We start from the raw sequence: 18,538 nt of genomic DNA, 5'->3' as shown, positions 1-18,538 counted from the left end.
AAAGAACTTTGACTTGGTTGAATTATACCAGCCTCTAGCATTTCTGCAACCATACGTTCAATTTCACTTTTTTGGGCATAGGGATATCTGTACGGCCTGATGTTTGGAGGAACACTTCCTGGAATTAGATGAATAACATGATCATGATCACGCATAGGTGGGAGACCTTTGGGAGTCTCAAATACATTGGAATGATTGTCCAGGACATTTTGGAGATCTGGAGAAATAGATGATTCCAATGTGGAAACATCTAGCGAACATAATTGTGCAATTACACCTCTTTGCTCCTTTTTAAGAAGCTTAGTCATGCCATTAGAGCTGATTATCTTTCCTGGTTTCCCTGCAATACCCCTTAATTCAACTTCCTTTCCTTCCGTAGAAAATTTGATGAAACGTTCTTGAAAATTAAAAGCTATTGTACCCAAGGATTGTAGCCATTGGACTCGTAGTACAACATCAGCACCTCCCATTGGAATGGAAAGCATTGGGCTAGTCAATACATATTCTCCCATGGATAGCTTGATATTATGGCACTTTCCAGAGCAATTTATTGTTCCTCCATTTGCAATCATCACTTGACACTCTGGTGCTGGATATAGGAAGCAATTCAATTCCTTTGCTACCCTACAATGAATAAAATTGTGGGTGCTTCCTGAATCAATCAACACTATTACCTTTTTCTTCTTGATTTGTCCTTCTATCTTGATGGTTTGAGGAGTGGTAATTCCCACCAATGCATTACAAGATATGGTCGGATTTATTTGTTCTTCATCTAGGCTTTGTTCCTGGAGTATATCTTCTTCTTTCGACCTTTCTTGCTCCTTTTCTTCTTCCTCTTCACAATCTATGTAGAATAATTTCTTCTCAGCACACTTATGACCTTTAGTGTATTTGCTATCACAACTGTAACAAAGCCCTTTTGTTCTTTTTTCTTCCAATTGTTGTGGTGTCAACCTTATAGGTTGTGGAAGACTAGGGGCAACAACACTTCCGTCTTTATAGTTGTGAGTGGTATGCTTCCTGGTTGCCATAATTTTGCTTTCCAATCTTCTTGCTAACCTGAATGCCTTCTCTAATGAATCAGGTTCCCAAAGGCGAACATCATGTTGGATATTATCCTTTGAAGACCCTATGAACACATCAATCCTATGCTCCTCTGGAATATCTTTTACCCTTATGTTCAATTTTTGGAACTCCTCAATGTGCTCCATTACTGAACCCTTTTGTTTGAGACTTATCAATTGGCTAAAAAAAGTGTTGCTTTTTGTATCTTCATAATGTGCTATCAATTCTTCCGTAAAAATTTCCCAAGTGATAAATTGTATACGAGAGCAAAGCCATTGATACCATACAAACTGATTTGGTTCCAAATATACAGTTGCCATACGTACCTTTTGTGCGTTTTGCACATTATTGAGATCGAAGAATTGCTCCATCTGTAATATCCATGTGGCGGGATCCTTGCCATCAAACTTCCTCATATCGATTTTTGGAATATGGTGATTCTTCGATCCAACATTAGCATCTATGGAATCATGATTAACATTTCTTTTGTTCTCATCATGAGTTTCCTTTACTACCTTTTCACCATTAGTGACCCTTTCTTGTAGCAACTTCTTCAATTCTTCCATGTCTGTCTTCAAATCTATCTTCAAATCTGCCATCGAATCCTCCATCTTAGCTTCCATACCCTTTATCTTAGATTCCACGCCATTTATCTTAGATTCCACGCCACTTATCTTAGCTTCTGTTAGCTTTTGTGAGCGTGACATTTGTTGCACTTGTTCTTGTAATTTTGATATATCATGTAGCATTTCTTCCTCTTCTTCATGAGTCATGCTAGAGCTTTCAGGTTCCTTACTAGGTGTTTGAATTTTCTTTCCTTGGGGCATCAGTTACCGATAATAATGCTTTACTATGCCCTTTTAATTCCATTAAACCAAGCTCACACAAAAATTTAAAAAAAAACTACACACCTTTTTTCACTTTATAGAAGCCTGATATTGAATCTGATGTATCTCTGTAATTTCGGATCATCCAGTTCTGAAATTGCTACCTGTAGTAGACTTCTATGTCCTCTTTCCAATGCCACAAGTCTGAGCCAAATTGGATTCTCCAAGGAAGAGTTATGTGAAATCTCCCACAGTGACTTGCTTTTAGACTGGTTTAGTAGAGCGAACTTGTACGAAGTTCCACGAGTCACTGTTTCAACCTTTGAATCTGAAAAACACACACAAGAAACTAAAGTCCGTCCTCTTTCTGTACCTTCTTACGAAATTTCAATCCAATCCCCAGAGAGAAAGTTATGACGATTTTCCCCAGGTCACCTGTTTTGAATGTAATTCAGGAGTCTGCAAAAAGACCAAATTCCTCAGATCATATCTCTGCAAATATCACGCGAAAAGCTCTGAAATTCGGAGCCAAGGTTCAGTGTGATTTCTTCTCAAATGGGTTTTTTTTGCCACTTCTGAAATGTCACAGAAAAAAAGTTATAGCGAAAATGCCACGATGACCTGTTTGGAGCAGCGAAACCCTAGAATCCAAAGCTCTGATACCAAATGTTATGAAACCAGCTCAAGAAAAGATAGAAAAGATAGATCAACGCCTTAGAATTCAGCCTCTTCGAGGGGGAAACCTCCTTTACATTACATAAATGAACAATTCTTGGATGATACAAATGACAAAACCTCCTTTCTATATATAGGAGTCTAAGGAGTCACAATATAATCTAGCCGACCTAACAATAATAATATAAAGCCACAAAAATAACAATAGAGGGATTCTATGGGGCACAGAAATAACAATATGGGGGTAATAGGGGCACAACAATATAAATAAGGGGTATAACTACAATAGTAATGGGGTAATCACTAGTATTATAGGGACCCAACATGTTCATCATCCTCACTCTAGTGAAATGCATCAATAATATAATATGATAGGTGTACAAGTGATCCAGGTGGATATTGGTGGCCACCTGCCAAGTCCACCTGGACCACCACCATTGTCTTTCTCAGCATTTTCAGTTTCCTTAATTGTAGCACAACTTACTATTTTTAGCATTTTTTTGGGTCCTGAACTTCCAGAGCCGTTTTGAGGCCCTAAACGACGTTTTTTGGGGAATCCTGGGGCAACATGGGTCCATGCAATGGACCGATGTTTCCCATTCCGACAATGATAGTGCTCGGATAGATCTTTCTAATGAGCTATTGTACGCATCAAACGGAGATCACATGGCAAAGTTACGACCCTGGGAAGTTGATGTACCAACTTACCCCCAAACGGGGCCCACAGTTTGGCGTTTCATCTCCTAGGGTTAGGTTTTGGAATGTTAAGGGTTTTCCATTGTTTCTCAACAATAAATAGGCCTTCGAGCCTCATTGTAACACAGTTCAGAGGCATGTAGCCATCACATCTCTTCTCAGAGATAAGCTACCATCGCCCTAGCTGGTTTATTTCCATTTCTGGTTGTAAGCATTTTTCAGTATTTTCCATTAATGAAATGAAGTATTATTTCCGCTGCATCTTTGTGTATATGGTTATCTCTGTAATTTGTTGCGTTCCTGTTTAAATCTGAATCAGTGGTATCAGAGCGGTCTGCTTTTTCTCTATTTTTCTTTGCATGTCCCCAACAAGGTCGGGATATAAGGAGTTAGGGCTTGAACTGGTTGAACCTTTGCAAGACCAGCCTCGCAGATCCCGACGGCCTCCCATGGCGGATGAGAAGAAAGACGAGGGGGCAGGAGATCCCATCAAAATCTTGCTCGAAGAAGCCCTCGAGCGACAATGGAACGCGATGATGGACAACTTTGCCCAGATCCTTCAGCGGCTGCCCCGAAGCAACGCATCGGCTTCCAGTAGCTACTCTGGAAACGCCACACCCTTTAAGGTACAAGTTAATTTTGAAATCCCCATATTCGAGGGTCAGATAGACGCAGATGCCGTAGATAAATGGTTAAATCTGCTAGAGGGTTATTTTTCTGTTCATGAATTTTCGAGTCGGGAAAAGATTGTTTTTGCTCTCCTCAAAGCAGCCCCCCACGTCAAGGACTGGTGGGAAACCTACTGCGAGCAGAAGGATGAAAGTACTGGCTCACTATTTTCAGCCGCACCCACCTGGGATTCGTTCCGGGATGCCATCAAGGAGCAGTACTACCCTGTCGGGAGCTATGAGGATGAATACACAAAGTGGACCACGCTGCGGCAGGGAAGGGACCAAGACGTGCCGGAGTTCACCAATCTTTTCCATACCCTTCGCACAAAGTTGGGTATCAAGGATTCGGAGCAAAATTTGATACTCAAATACCGTGGCTGCCTGCATAAGTACATCCAGGAAGAAATAAAATTCTTAAACATCCCCTCACTCGGCGCAGCATATCGGTATGCCGTCAAGGTCGAGCAGAAGTTTAAACAAAAGAGGCGAGACTTTGGATCTGCGAATCCAAAGCAGGGGAAAGGTGCCCCTAAACCACAGAACAAAGGACAAAGCCAAGGCGGGACAGCCCAAGACAACCAGCCGAAGTTGCAAGCAAAGAACAGCGCCGCGAAGCCGAGAAAGGACACTGGGAAATGGTGCGAGTTCCATAAGAGCTCCACTCACAACACAAGTGAGTGTCGGGCCAAGCAGTCACTGGTGGCTGAGCTAAAGGTTTCAGAATCAGATGCATGTTCCGACTCTGAGTCAGAACCCGATAAGGGGTATGAAAAAGGGAAGCAGATCATTGATGCGGACCCCAGCGCCACTGTTGCTACCGCAAAGATCCAGAAAAATGAACCCGAAGATCGAGAGGAGGAGGAGCGTCTCTTCCACTCCCAGATGTGGGTAAAGGGCTCCCCGATACAGTTCATTGTTGATAGCGGGAGTCAAAAGAACCTCATTTCGGCAGAGGTCATGAAGTGGTTGGGCTTACCGACCATAGCACATCCACAACCATACACCATTGGGTGGCTTCACCAAGGACGAGATCTTCGCGTGAGCCAGCAGTGTCGCCTTCCATACAACATCAAGCCCTTCACGGATGAGGTATTGTGTGACATTGCTCCCCTTGAAGTTTGTGATGTATTACTAGGACAACCATACTTGTGGAAGCGACATGCTGTGTATGAATCAAGGCCCCGTGCTGTTATTATTACATTGGGAAATAAGTTGTTCAGGATACCAGAGGTAGCACCACCTGCCGCCCTCTCTTTGATTACTGCAAAACAATGCAGTAAGATCATTTCCAAAACCAGGAAATTTGTTTTCCTGATGATACGCCCTCAAGGAAAGAAGAAGACAGTGGCCGCGGCCTCCAAACGGGGCCCCTCTGCACGACAACTACAGATGGACAAGATTGTGGAGGAGTACGAGGACATCTTCACCTCCCCGACAGGGGTTCCTCTGCACTGTCAAGTCAAGCACTCCATCGATCTGACCCCAGGTGCGCCGCTACCCAATGGACCGATTTATCGGCGCTCCGTTCTGGAGAACGATGAAATCAAGAGGCAGATTCAGGAGCTCCTGCAGAAAGGTCACATCCGTCCGAGTTCATCGCCCTGTGGGAGCCTGATCGTGTTGGTACAGAAGAAGGATGGGACGTGGAGACTCTGTATTGACTATCGGGCGCTGAACAAGATCACTGTCCGTAATAGGTACCCGATCCCGCGGATTGATGACCTCCTAGACCAACTAAAGGGGGCGAAATATTTCAGCAAGATTGACCTGAAGTCGGGATATCACCAGGTACCAATCGAACCCTCCAATGTGTGGAAGACTGCCTTCAAATCCAAGGAGGGCCTCTTCGAATGGTTGGTCATGCCTTTCGGATTGACGGATGCTCCTGCAACCTTTATGAGGCTAATGGATGACATCTTGCGGCCATTCACCAACTCCTTTGTAGTAGTATACTTGGATGACATTCTGATCTTCAGCCAGAGTTGGGAAGAGCACCTCCACCACATTCGACAGGTTCTCCAAACACTGCGGCAACACAAGCTATGTGCCAATTTGGAGAAATGCACTTTTGGCATGACCCAGGTTTAGTATCTGGGATACATCATTGATGAATAGGGGGTGCATGTCGATCCAACCAAGATCCAAGTCATTCGGGATTGGCCCTCTCCAACCACTCTAACAGAGCTCCGCAGCTTTCTAGGTCTTGCCAACTTCTACCGCAGGTTTGTGTTGGGGTTTTCTCATATTTCTTGGCCCTTGAGTCAAGTCACCAAGGGCGGGGCGAAAGCAAAATTCTTTTGGTCTGAATCTCAACAGAAGGCATTCATGGAGTTGAAGGATCGCCTCTGCACGGCACCAGTGCTCGTGTTACCAAATTTACAACAACCATTTGAGGTCGAGACAGATGCCTCTGACTATGCTATTGGGGCAGTCCTTACTCAACATGGACATCCAGTGGCATATCACAGTGAAACACTTTCAGACACAGTCCGGAAGTACCCCACTTATGATAAAGAGATGTATTCCATTGTACAGGCCTGCCGACAATGGAAGCATTACATTTTGGGGAAGGAAACGGTCATCCACACAGACCACCGACCTCTGCAGTTCATACAGACCCAAGGGAAATTGCAGAATGATCACCATCAGAAGTGGTCTACATACCTGCAACAGTTTCACTTGAATATCAAGTATAAAAAGGGCAGCACCAATAATGTTCCAGATTGCCTCAGTCGACCACCGATCATGGCGCTAACCACCGTGCTCAACTCTTGCGGGCACGAGACTTCTGATTGGCCACTTCTCTACAAAAGCGACCCAGAGTTCGGCCACACATACCAGACACTCTTGGAGGGTCGGAAGGTTGCAGATTTTCACCTCCAGGATGCCCTATTATGCCACCTCGGTCACCTTTGTGTTCCTTCAAGCGAGCGTGCCAAGATGATTTGGGAAGCACACTACAGTCGGGCTGCTGGGCATTTTGGGGTCGAGAAAACAGTGGCATTTCTGCAAAATTATTTCTATTGGCCGAATCTTCGACAGGATGTTGGGAAGTACATCCGATCATGTACTGCCTGTGCCATTGCCAAACCGGCCATTAAGAAGCACGGCCTCTATACCCCGTTGCCTACCCCTAGTCGACCTTGGGAATCCATCTCCATGGATTACATGTCAGGCCTTCCTTCCACTAAGCATGGAAATGACTGTGTTTTTGTGGTCGTCGACAGGTTCTCGAAGATGGCCATTATGATGGCCTGCAAAAAGAATATCACAGCAGAAGCCACTGCTAAACTCTTCTTTGAACGAGTGTGGGTGCACTTTGGGATCCCACAGTCTATCATCTCAGATCAGGACAGTCGGTTTCTCAGCACATTTTGGTCCAGTCTCTGGTCAATGCTGGACACCAAACTCACGAAGTCCACAGCGTTCCATCCTCAAACTGATGGCCAGACAGAGGTTGTCAATAGGATGATTGTGCACATTCTGCGCATGTATAACTCAAAGCATCCACGCACATGGGACGAGAACCTCCCCTATGTTCAACACAGCTACAACCGAGCTCTTCACAGCTCCACTGGCCATAGCCCTTTTCAGGTGGGTTTGGGATTCCAGCCACTATGCCCCATTGATGTGGCCATGCCACTTGCAGCTACTCACATGAATTCAGCTCATGTCCAGTCCGAAACAGATAAGTCCACCAGCTTCATTGAGCGCATCCAACATATTCGCCAGCAGGTCCATGACATTCTGGAGAAATCAAATGCCAAGTACAAGCAGCGACATGATCAACATCGGGTGCCACACAAGTTTCAGGTGGGCGACAAAGTCTGGTTGCATTTGCAAAAGGAACGCCTTACTGGAGCCTATTGGAAATTGAGACCACTCCGATATGGTCCTTACACCATTACTAAGGCGATGGGAGACAATGCATTTGAGCTCAGCATTCCCCCATTCCTTGGCCTGCACCCAGTGTTCAATGTGGACCGCCTTCGGCCATACTTTCCACCATTGCTAGACACATCCGACATTGCAGAACAGCTCAAACCCACAAAATTAAATCCAGATTGCATGGAACAAGCTGCAACTGATCAGATCATGGACACACAGATCAAGAACACTCGCCAACAGAATATCCAACTGTATCGAGTTGTCAAAGCAGGCCAACTCCTTCAGCAGGGCAAGTGGCTCACCAGGGAACAAGTTCAGCAGAAGTTTCCTCATCTCATGGAGGAGCTCAACGCAATGGGGACCATTGCTTCCTAGGGGGGAGGAATGATCCAGGTGGATATTGGTGGCCACCTGCCAAGTCCACCTGGACCACCACCATTGTCTTTCTCAGCATTTTCAGTTTCCATAATTGTAGCACAACTTACTATTTTTAGCAATTTTTCGGGTCCTGAACTTCCGGAGCCGTTTTGAGGCCCTAAACGACGTTTTTTGGGGAATTCGGGGGCAACATGGGTCCATGCAATGGACCGATGTTTCCTGTTCCAACAATGATAGTGCTCGGATAGATCTTTCTAATGAGCTATTGTACGCGTCAAACGGAGATCACATGCCAAAGTTACGACCCAGGAAGTTGATGTACCAACTTACCCCCAAACGGGGCCCACAGTTTGGCGTTTCATCTCCTAGGTTTAGGTTTTGGAATGTTAAGGGTTTTCCATTGTTTCTCAACAATAAATAGGCCTTCGAGCCTCATTGTAACACAGTTCAGAGGCATGTAGCCATCACATCTCTTCTCAGAGATAAGCTACCATTGCCCTAGCTGGTTTATTTCCATTTCTGGTTGTAAGCATTTTTCAGTATTTTCCATTAACAAAATGAAGTATTATTTCTGCTGCATCTTTGTGTATATGGTTATCTCTGTAATTTGTTGCGTTCCTGTTTAAATCCGGATCAACAAGCGGGAAAATCTCCCTTCACAACTGAAGTGTTTGATTATGAGTTGCATAAGTGGAGCATATGTGTCGTGTAAGTATCTGAAAGGGAAGACTCTACTAATTTGCTTCTGATAGCTAGCCTTGATATAAGGCTCACAATGTTCTTTGTCCACCAGTTGTCCCTTATTCCACTATTCACCCACATTCGGAATACTTGTTTCTTCAGCTATAGTTTCAGGTGTCAAAGTGAATGTAACACCTGCCAAATTGACCTGGCCATTGTTAAGATGGAAGAGAAATAATCTAGCAAGCTCATGGTGGTATTTGACTCTTTCCACCATCTCAAAAAACTGGTAGCAAGACTGATGTTTGGAACAAGCTACCGCAAGAGGGCAAGCCAATAGCTCTGTAAGTGTAGTGGGCTCCTCACGGATATGTTTTCCTCCCTTGTGAAGTTTTCTTGGTGCATGAATTTCTTGGAAGGAATCACTCACTCTTTCCTCATCCCTTTCATAAGGTGAATCTGTTTCCATTTTTCCATTGTTTGGTTTTCAATGATGAGTATGAAGAGATTTTATATTAAGAATAGGTGTTTGCTATTTGACGAATGGGATTGATGAGTGGGACTGTGAATGAGGGATTTTGTGTTGACTGTAGGGTTTTTTGGGAGTGGCAGGGTTTTGGGAATGCAAATAAGGGTTTGGAAAATAGTGGGAATTTGTTAGGTTTTAGGGTCTCGGGGATAGGGGGTGGGATGAGTGTGAATGAGAGAGGGGAAGGGAAATGAAATTTGGGAAGTGTAGTGGAATGAAATGAAAATGATGCAGGGGAGCAAACAGCAACAATGACAACTTTTGAAACCCTAGACAGTTTTTTTAGTGTAACTGTGCAGCAAACTAGGGTTTAATTTTCACATATTAACACACCATCAAAGATGAGTAAAACCCTTGCAATGGCAAAGTGGAATGTTTCACTTACTTGTGAAATGAGGTTTGCAATATTTGGAAGCCAGATGAGGTCGATTGAACGAAATTCGGGCTTGGAGGGCAGGTGCACCATGCCCACTAACGGGTGCGCCATGCCACTCAGGTGCACCATGCCTATGTAATTTCCAGTGTGTTTCCTGTGCTTTGTGCGCCGTGCCGACTAGGTGCACTGTGCCTCAACCCAGGTGCGCCGCGCCCAGTAAGCTTTAACAATTTTTGCTGTGATTTCTCCTTTTTCTCCTCAAATCGTCACTTGGCTTGTTCACTCTCTCTTTGGCACACAAATGAAGTTTATAACACAAGGGAAACTTTATATACAAGTGACTTTGATTTTTCATTTACAAAAACCCACTTTTCTAATGTTTGCATGTCACTTTATCATTTAAAACTCTATTTTGCAGTTGGACTTTCTTTTTGACTTTTGATGGACTAATGCTTTGAATTTCTTGTTTCTTTTACAGGAGCTGGAGTTCAGGAGCTTGGCAAGGTGAAAAGGGCTACATTTATGGACTTATTACATATAGGAGGAATAAAATTACATGAAATTTTATACATAAAACAATAAAACTCGATTTTTCCTCAAAATAGGGTTTTGAGGAAAAATCAATCACTGAGCATGTGATTAATTAAATTTTTTATGCTAAGACCTTATTTGACCTCTTCATGTGCCTGCTAACCATTATTGAGCTTTTACAAGACTATGAGGACAAACCCTAGACCTAATGAGACCTAAAACCCTAAAAACTGTTTTTGCAAATGTAAAGACAAAAATGATTGTAAATGATTTGAATTCATGAGAATAGGCTAGCAGGTAAAGATCATGAGGGAAAATTGATAATAAGCCACTGCCATCAGATGATCCATGACCTAATGGAATGCAGCTGATTGGATGAGACACCTAAAATGCAATGCAACAAGAGAATTTTGATCACTGATCGAGGGATGAAGATACCGACACTAACATTGGCTCCAATGGGGATGGTAGCTCTTGGGATGTGCCAAGAACTACAGATCTCTGGAAAGCAGACATTTCCTCTTCCATTGGGCTATGGAGTCAATAACTTCAACAAACATAAAACCAATATATTGACTCAAAACTGACTCAATTACAAGACTGGAAACTAACTCAATACTTAAACACAACCGACAAACTGGAAAATATGCTCAAAATGGAGCTTATTCAGTAAAACCTAATCTAATTGTCCCATTAATCACCTGATCAAGTGAAATGAAACAACCAATGCAACCAAGTAAGTATTCTGGCTGTTGTTTGAATTCTTCCCAAGTGCTTTCTTATGAACCATAAGAGAGGATTACTGAGAGGCAACTCCCATGAAAACTTGTAAATAGATCCATTGAATAATATGAATTTTCTATCTAACTCTAAAAACACTGCATAAGGATCTCGAAATTCATGCACACTTGGTTTCTTCTCCTCATATCATGAATGCAAACTTTCATCTGTGCTTTGTGATGAGACTCTTACTGAAAATGACAAAGAGACTGGTTGCCAGATCAAGTTTGTATCAATACAAATTTCAAGCTCATAGGTAGCTAATTGAGAAGGAATTTGACTGCAAACATCATCCAAAACATCAGCTATTGGATCCTGAAAAATTTGAAAAGAATGCTGCAACCAATTTTTTATTATTTCCAATCAGATTGCATGATTTTCTACAGGTTGCTCATCCTTTACTGAAGATGTACTATGCAAATTTTCCTTCAAAAACTGAAATGATTCAAAACAGAAAGGTACGGAATCATCTTGCATCATTTGATCATATAGCCCAGTTTCCAATTCTTCATCTGTAACTTCATAATCGATGGCATTTGGAGGCTGAAAGTCTGGATAAGAGAAGTATTGCATAAGGATTTCATTAACCTTAAGATGGTCCAGATCAAGACTTGTTGACAGCTAATTCCTGATCGCATGAATGTTGTCTCTGATGAACTAAAATGAAGCAAAACAAAAAGGTAAAGATCCTTCATTTACTTCGAAATTTGCTTCACTTTCCTCCTCACTTCCATAGCTGAAATGCATCAGTTAATCACTGTATTCATGCTGTTGAAAGTGAACTTCCTCATCCCACAAACTAGCCGCTGATTCATCTGCAAGATTAGCTTCTGTTTAGAGAACATAATCATCATCATACTAATCAAAATGAGGCAAATCATCAGTATAAAAGACATCATCAAGCATGCATGTCATATCAACAGCTCTCTCTTCTCCAAGATGATCTATGAAACAATCATTATCTAATCTATGACAACTAGGATAAGAAAGAAAATGTTTTGGATCAGCCGCTTGTTCTTCTTCAATTAGTGAGCCATGTTCTTGAACATCATGCTCATTCCTTGTGGTGATCTTCTGCATCATCTCTTCCACTGCACTTACCAAAATGTTGAGCTTTACCTCTAAAGATGTTGATTCCTCTAGATCTATGTTCTTCATCTCTTCTTGCTTCAACTTTGCCCTTCTAATCAGCAAATTAGCCTCTACGTCTATTGCATTGTTCTGCATCTCTTCAAGTGTTGCAAGGTTCCTTTCCATCAACTAAAAGTCCATTTCTGGATCAAAGGAACCTGGGTAGTGAAAGAGAGTGGATCGAGGAGGAGGTCTTATATTAACCGACATTGAAAAGTAGACTTTATTAAATCTGGCAGAAAACTGTTGTACTATCTCCCCTGGCAATATTTTCAACTAGTTATACTCTTCTATAATCAAGAAAGGGTTTTGTCTAACCACCCACCTGTCGAGGAAAACTTTGACGAACTGCTGGAAATATGAGATGCTCGCGTTAGGTAGGGTTTTGAACCAACTCTTGACTTTGCCTTGCAATGAAAGAGCAAAAATCCTAATACTAACATCTTCTTCATCAACTTCAGAAAGGTCAAGAAAAGACTCAAAATTCAGTACGTGTCTCTCAGAAGTGATGTTGTCGCATTCACCATCAAATCTTGGTAGATATAGGTCATGATTTTTAGGGAAAGCATTGGATATAGGAGGTAAAATCAGAGGCTTCTATCGATTTGGAATTTTACAAGGTATAGGGTTATGTACGGAAGGTGTAGAATCAGTCTTGGTCTCTTGAGGCTCATCAGTTTGAAGACAGTCATCACAAGGTTCAGAAAAAGGGTCTTGATCAAAATAAAAGGCATGCAAATCTTTGGTATTCATAATCTTCAAAGGGAAGGAATAAAATGCAGGCCAAGGATCTTTTCTCAAATACAATATACTTTGCAAATCTTTCTTGACATTCTAGGGAACAGAGAAGAAATAATTTATAAAAAAGAACAAAATGTCTTGGATGAAATTACAACTTGAATACCTGATCTTTCCATATTGTCCAATCATGTTTCTGTTGGTCAGGTTCATCCTCTAGTGGAGTCCTTGGATCTGATCTCAAAACTAATTTGGAATCGCTAGGTGAATGATTTGAGCCTCCTGGTGTCTAATCGTTGTCCACCATCAACAATCAGATATGAACTTGATACATTTTGCCGATGAACGTAAAACTACGTTCCTTAGTATGGTTGCCACTATGTTAGGGCCTAAATCTACCTCAGGCTGAGAAAGGCACATCTAGGGCAGCATCAAACCACGCTTAACCTGGTAGCTAGCCCTACCAGGTCGGGAGAGGGCTCTCTCCTTGTCAATCTCAGGAAAATATAGCAAATGAGGTTTGAGATGACTAATGTAAAAACTAATTTTAGGCTAGGTATATGCTTGGAGGAGTTTGATTGAATTTTATGGTGGTTTGCTGGATCAAATGTGAAAGGAAATTTTGGGTCCGGGGAATGAACTCAATTTTGTAGAGGGTTCTGTGGGGCGAGGTAGGCAAGTGCTTTAGTACTTTGAATTAAGTGAAATGGAGAGTTTTAAGACTGGTGAGGAGTTGGAGAGGGCATGGAAGTGTCATGAATCCTCTTCAAACAGTAGAAAACATGTAAAGCTAAATAAACCCTAAGGTAGAGCACTGCAACATCAATGCTTTCCACCTTTATACTTGATTCATTTAGTTAAGCAGGAAAGAGAGACATAATGGCACACATAAACATATGATAACTTGATTCACAGAGGAGAAAACAATAATAAATCACCTTGCCACAAGAATCTCACAAAATGCTACAAACACTGGTCTACTTCCTTGCCAAACTACAAAAGTGATTTACAATAGTGCTCAAAGCATTCCCAAGAGTCCAACCTTTACAAATGACTGAAAAAGTACTAGATATAGGCAAAAAACAACTCATGCTAGCCTTTTGTGGTAAAATTAATGAGTTTAGGAGCTGTTTCAATAAGATCTAAACTAAGAACTGAAAAGTAGGCAGTGGAACAGCTTGCCTCTAAAACCTAGGAAACTGATTCATTCAGTTCAAAACTTCCTTTTCATGATCTATCTAACTCCATGAGTGAATTTTCAACATTTTTACCTAAAATTTCATCAATTTACATCATGATTTTGACCATGAGAGAGAAAAAAGTCACACTGAGAAAAAACTAGGCGAAAAACAGAGTTTTTGGGAAAAAATAGAAATTTTCCATCCTGTGCACTGTGCCACTTTCCTCACGTGTAGTGCCCTTTTGCAGTTGATTTTGGAGGCCTTACCTTGCACCAAATTTTCTCCAAGTGAGTGTGTTGGAAATGTCTGGCTACCTACTTTCCATAACACTTGGAATTTCTATGTCTGGTGTCCATTTGCCCCTCCAAAAATGAGTTCTCATAACGCTGCGTCCCGTGTGGCTGAAAAGCAGCAGAGAGGGCATTTGTGAGGTGTTTTTTACCCTTTTAGAAGCTCAAAACTTGACATAACATTCTAGTAATTTCTGGGTATTCATAATTTTGCATGAGGAATCCAAAAATGTAGAGTTTTCCTCTAGAGGAGGTCCCTAGCAAAAGCGAGCGCTGGGTGGCGCTACGCACCAGGCAAAAAAACCTGTTTTTTCCTTCAAAAGTTAAAAATTGACAAAAAGTGTGTCAAATTTTTTGAAATTTGGGCTAAGTGACCTGCATTAAGTACTATGTTGAGCTAAGGAAGCCTCAGCCAAGATTTTGAGCTTATCTTTCTCTTTATTCCTCGTCAAAGTTTTCCTCAACTTGGACTTCAAGGTCCTTATTCTCGCTATGCAAATCTTGTTTCTTGCCAAATAGTGATAGGCCATGTGCCTCAACGTCTTTTTCTCTTTGTTGGCCTTCTCTAGCAGCTTCTCCAAGTGCATTATTACCCTCTCTATCCAAGATTCACGATCAGCTTCAATCTCTTGCTCTAGTGGTCTCAATTTGTTTTCCTCCTCTTGGCTTCTTGCCAGTTTTCTCTTATGTTTTGCAGCTCCATGATTGTTTGTTGGTCCTCCAACTGCTTACTCCTTTGCTCAAGGTAGTTTATAATCCACTTAGCTCTTACTAGGTTAAGAGATAAGTCATGAATGTCAGCTTCTTGTTCTTTGATGATCTACTAGAGCTTTGAGCTTTGGGAGCCCAAATTAGAGTCATCATCCTGAATGAGAATGAAATCTCTCTCTTGACCTTTAGAAAGCCCCTCATAATGCACTAGTTGTTTCCCTTTGTCCTGTACCTACTTTAATATTGAAGGAAACGAGACCCCTTCTGCCCCCGATGGAGATAATACTCGTTTGGTTGCTGCAAATAATCTCCTTGTGCCCTTTTGGTAAGTGACAAAAACTAGCACACTGGTAGTTTGAGTCTCATGCACTTCTTGCTAACTTGAAGGCCCTCCTACCTCATGAAAAACTGATGGGGTCACTTGAGGACTTTTGAAAACCTCATGTGAAATGAAATTATCCCATGAAACATTCAGCAAGCTCAGCTGATGCAAAACCACAATCTTGATCAATGCAAAGTGATAGATGTTGTTATATTGTTGATGAGGAGGTTTCCTTTGCACCAATGTGGTCATTTTCTCAAAATTCTGGCACATGAAATAGGGGATGTTCATCATCCTCACTCTAGTAAAATGCATCAATAATCTAATATGGTAGGTGTACAAGCGAGAAAATATCCCTTCACAGCTAAAGTATTTGATTATGAGTTTCATAAGTGGAGGATATGTGTCCTCTAAGTATCTGAAAGGGAAGACCCTACTGATTTGCTTCTGATAGACAGCCTTGATATAAGGCTCATACTATTCTTTGTCCACCATCTGTCCCTTGTTCCACTGTTCAACCACATTTGGAATGCCTGTTGCTTCAGCTATAGTTTCAGGTGTCAAAGTGAATGTAACACCTACCAAATTGACTTGGCCATTGTGAAGATGGAGGAGAAATAATCTAGCAAGCTCATGGTGGTATTTGACTCTTTCCACCATCTCACAAAACTGGTAGCAAGACTCATGTTTGAAACAAGCTACTGCAAGACAGCAATCAAATAGCTCTGTAAGTGTAGTGGGCTCCTCCCAGATATGTTGTCCTCCCATGTGAGGTTTTCTTGGTGCACGAATTTCTTCAGAGGAATCACTCACTGTTTCCTCATCCCTTTCATAAGGTGAATCTGTTTCCATATTTTCCACTATTTGGTTTTCAATGATGAGTATGAAGAGATTTTATATTAAGAATAGGTGTTTGCTATTTGACGAATGGGATTGATGAGTGGGACTGTGAATGAGGGATTTTGTGTTGACCGTAGGGTTTTTTGGGAGTGGCAGGGTTTTGGGAATGCAAATAAGGGTTCGGGAAATAGTGGGAATTTGTTAGGTTTTATGGTTTTGGGGATAGGGGGGTGGAATGAGCGTGAATGAGAGAGGGGAAGGGAAATGAAATTTGGGAAGTGTAGTGGAAGGAAATGAAAATGATGCAGGGGAGCAAACAACAACAATGATAACTTTTGAAACCCTAGACAATTTTTTTAGTGTAACTATGCAGCAAACTAGGGTTTACTTTTCACCTACTAACACACCATCAAGGATGAATAAAACCCTTGCAATGGCAAAGTGGAATGTTTCACTTACTTGTGAAATGAGGTTTGCAAGATTTGGAAGCCAGATGAGGTAAATTGAACAAAATTCGCACTTGGAGGGCAGGTGCACCGTGCTCACTAACAAGTGCACCACGCCACTCAGGTGTGCCGCGCCTATGTAATTTCCAGTGTGTTTCCTGCGCTCTGTGCACCACGCCGACCAGGTCTACCGTGCCTCAACCCAGGTGCACCACGCCCACTAAGCTTTCACAATTTTTGCTACGATTTCTCCTTTTGCTCCTCAAATCGTAAATTGGCTTGTTCACTCTCTCTTTGGCACACAAATGAAGTTTATAACACAAGGGAAACTTTATATACAAGTTACTTTTATTTTTCATTTACAAAAACCCACTTTTCTAATGTTTGCCTTTCACTTTATCATTTAAAACTCTATTTTGCAATTGGACTTTATTTTTTACTTTTGATGGACTAATGCTTTGAATTTCTTGTTTCTTTTATAGGAGATGGAGTGCAAGAGCTTGGCAAGGTGACCAGGGCTGCATTTTCGGACTTATTACATATAGGAAGAATAAAATTACATGAAATTTTATACATAAAACAATAAAACTCTATTTTTCCTCAAAACAGGGTTTTGAGGAAAAATCAATCACTGAGCATGTGATTATTGAAATTTTTGATGCTGAGACCTTATTTGACCTCCTCATTTGCCTGCTGACCATTATTGAGATTTTACAAGACTATGAGGACAAACACTAGACCTAATGAGACCTAAAACCTTAAAAATTGCTTTTGCAAATGTAAAGACAAAAATGACTGTAAATGATCTGAATTCATGAGAATAGGCCAGCAGGTAAACATCATGAGGGAAAATTGATAATAAGCCACTACCATTAGATGATCCATGACCTAATGGAATGCAGCTGATCGGATGAGACACCTAAAATGCAATGCAATAAGAGAATTTTGATCACTGATGGAGGGATGAACATACCAACACTAACAGTTGCCAAATAGACCTGTAATAGATACTATCCCCAGGTAAACCAATGAACCAATGTAGGTTTGCATCCTTCATAGTGGATGGGAATAATTTCAACTTCTGATCATTAGAGGTGGAATCATAAGTTCTGCATATAACAACAAATTCGAACAAAAAAGGTATCTAGATCTTCTAAGGTTAGGCCATGGAAGTGAGGAAGAGTAGAGGGGATTATGCTTTTCATCTTGGCATTCCCATTAGTTTCTCTGATGGGAAAATCATCCTCAATTCTTTCCTTATCTCCCCTTTCGTTTCTATTTTCAGCCATTATGTTAATGGGAATGGTTTCTTCTTCTTCCCCTATAGGCTCTTCAAAAATCTCTGGTTGTTCCCCTAAGGGGTCCTCTAATTCACAGCCCCCGAAGAAGAGGGAATTTTGGTTGTTTGAAGTGGTGGGGGTATTTGATAGAAATTTTCCAAAGTTATCCCTATTCCTACGAGGAATGAAAGGAGTGTTTTTGTATTATTTTTCAAGCTTTAAGACTGATTACGAAATTGAAAGGACAAATTGAATTGAAACTAACTGCTAAATGGAATTAATTGCAAAATGGAAAGGAAAGAAAACCAAATTACAACTACTTTGCATAATAGAACTAATGGTAGAATAAAAGAGATGATAAATGGAAGAAAAAAAGCACAAATCCAATCTACTCAGACACCTCCCTAGAACCAGTGCCAAAAACTGATGAGCACTAGTATTGTAGCAAGGATGTTGCAACTCCTGAGGCTACCAACTTTACTTCATCAACTAGGGTTCGTAC

The sequence above is a fragment of the Pinus tabuliformis genome, chromosome 9, assembly GCF_031772625.1.
Source record: "Pinus tabuliformis cultivar Carrire ecotype Pingquan chromosome 9, CPIR1, whole genome shotgun sequence".
Taxonomy (NCBI): Eukaryota; Viridiplantae; Streptophyta; class Pinopsida; order Pinales; family Pinaceae; genus Pinus; species Pinus tabuliformis.
This window is presented reverse-complemented; position numbering follows the sequence as displayed.